A 2,966-nucleotide genomic window follows, 5' to 3' on the forward strand; every position below is an offset into this window, starting at 1 on the left:
CTTTGAAGAATGTGATTTGCCTGAGATGTCAGTGATGAAATAACACCATTCAACTGCATGTGTATGAATTTTTCCCAGGAAAAAGGTTTTCATACAGAAATAAGGTCCACAATGCAAGCTGGGGAATAAAATTTCCATTCCTTTCCATTCCTTTCCACACTGTGTGGCTCACACACACCTCCACTGAAAATTGTGGCACCTTTGAGACACATTGGGAACAAAAATTTGTATTATTTTAATTTCATTTTAAAGGAGAGAACAAAAGGTGTTATGCAAACAATGAAACGAATTCTGTTCAATGGTGTTTTACCTCGTTGGGGTTTTTTTTGTATTTTGGGGTTTTTTTGTGATTTAGCAGAGGAAGATTGTAAGAATAGATCTATATTGTTAATGTACATTTTTCTTAAAGATACATTAGACAGGACCTATATACATAGAACAATATTGACCCTCCAAGAAAGAAAACTCTCTTAATGCTAAATATATTACTAACAAAATACCAGAGCATAATATTCTGTTAGTGAGTATATACTGAGGCACATGCTAGGATTACATCCTACAGAAACAGCCTCTAGTTGTGCTACAGGTAAAAGTTTAAATGAGCAGAAATCAGATCTCTGCTTGGCTTCACTTGCTAAAAATCCCAAGAAGTATCAGTTCTCAAAATTTCCCAGGAATATGGCAGAGGTGTAAAGAGGGAAAATGCCAGGAAATGATGAAGTGAGCCTGATCTGTGTGTTCAGGAGCAGGATTCTAATGCAGGCACACACCTGGCTCTGGATCCTCATTTCCTGCAGGGTTTTTGCAGCATTTGGATTTGTCACCATCTGGACCCTTTCTCCTGTTCCCATGTCCCCCAAACCTGGCAGTCTGTTTCTCACAGACTTTGCATTTCCTTAGATCCCAACAAACTCACTTTTAGTTTATTCATTTTCTATTAAACCTGCTAACTGGCTCTAAAAAGAAGCTCGGGTATTTTTTCCCCTGACCTCCACCATGAAGTTTTTGGGGTTTTTTTCACAAATGATTTGACTTTATCCTCAATGTCCCTTCCCCTCCCAACGCCCTCCTCACTTCCCATCTGGCAAATTCCATCCTGGGTAACCTCTGAGGGGTTCACACTTCTAGCACAAATGGCATTTTTCAAGGAGAGTCTCCTCCTCCCATGATTTTTTTGTTTATAGAAGGCACTAACTATTAAATTAAAGGCCACCTGATCTGTGAAGTTGTTTAATAATTGTCCCATTTATTTTTGAAGCTCTCTCTGGAGTATTTGGCAGTGAGGACTCATCACAGATATTACTCTGAGTCACAGAATTTTTGCAGCAGATCAGAGTGGCCTTGTCCAGCCAGAGCTGCTCCGAGGGGTTCAGTGCATCTGTGCACACTTTGGGAGGAAAAAACCCTGGAATTCAAACTCCTCCCTTCCAGGACACTGTCCTTAATCTGTACATGGTGATGGAAGGAGCTGGGACAAGGAGGAAAGGAGCACTTTTAAAATAAAAATGGAATAAAATGGAATTGCTCAGTGTGAGAGTGACACTAAACCTTCACAGGGTGCACGTGACATGTGGCATTACCAGCCACAGGGCCTCTCTCAGATTTATAATTTCATGGAGTTGCAGACAATGAATCCTTTGGTATTTACACTGTCTTATTTTCTTAATAATTTTATGTATAATTCCCTGAAATACAAAAGCTATAGAGTGTCTTTCCTAGTGTGAAATTAAATTAAAATCATCCTTATGTCCTTAATTACACTTTACTTTCAAAAGACCGGGATTTTCAGAGGTCGTGGGTTTCTATTCTGCTTTTCTGTCTCTTCTTTTTGCCTCAGCATGCCAAAATAGCTCAACTGCATTTTGCCCCCTCCACTTCTTTCAATTTACCTTGAGGCTGAAATCATCACAGCCCAAACCTGGACTGAGGTACCCACAGAAGAGCTCAGCTTAGCAGAACAAAACCTCCTTGTTTTGTGCAGCTCACTCACTTCTTCACTTAGAAGGGGTGTCTGAATTACAGCAAACTTCCCTGAAATGAGACTCACTCCTTAAATGACATTATGCCTTAAAATGTTTCTATTTTTCTGAACTGGAACCATTTCAGACTCTGTCTGGAGAATTGCCTGCTCCTAGACTTGATCCCCCACCCATTTCCAGACTGTAGAACAAAAGAAGAGAAAGAAAAGGCTCAGAGGAATTCTAAAGTTCCTAAACTGGCATTTTAGACCCAGTCACCAGCGGGACAGCAAATCCAATTCATGGCCATTTTTACTCCTGCCAATACAACTGTATTTTTGTCTCATGAAACTCCCAAAACTCCAATAGCAGAGTTTCAGAATCAGGAGGAAAAGGTCTCCTTAAATTCCTCCCTCTGCCAAAACCTGCAGCACAGAACACAGACAGCTGTTTGGGTTTAAGTTCAATAATAAAGAAATAATAGGCAAATAGGAAATAAATAACAGGAAATAAACCAGAATTAGCTCTGGATGAGGAGAAGGCTCTGGGGAGAGCTGAGAGCCCCTTAAAGGGCGCTCACAGGGAGGCTGGAGAGGCTTTCCATGGAGGTCTGGGGTCAGAGGCAAGGGGGGTGGCTTTAGGCTGAGAGTAGGGTCAGATGGGACCAGGGGAGGAAATTCTTCACCCTGAGGGTGGTGGGGCCCTGGGACAGATTGTCCAGAGAGGCTGTGGGTTCCCCGGGAATGTTCGGGCTGGGCTTGCAGCAGCCGGGCCTAGTGGAGGGTGCTCCTGCCATGGCAGGGCCTGGAATGAACGAGGAGAGCTTGAAGGGCCCTTCAACCCAAACCAGCCTGGGATCCCAGCAATGTCCCACAGAGTGTCCTGAACTGCTCCTGCGAGCTCTGGTCATCCTCAGGGAGTGACTCCTCCTCACCTTCCCCGCTCCTCCTCACCCTCACTGCTCCTCCTCACCTTCCCTGCTCCTCCTCACCTCACTGCTCCTCCTCA

The sequence above is a fragment of the Fringilla coelebs genome, assembly GCF_963513975.1.
Source record: "Fringilla coelebs genome assembly, chromosome: 13".
NCBI classification, from domain to species: domain Eukaryota; kingdom Metazoa; phylum Chordata; class Aves; order Passeriformes; family Fringillidae; genus Fringilla; species Fringilla coelebs.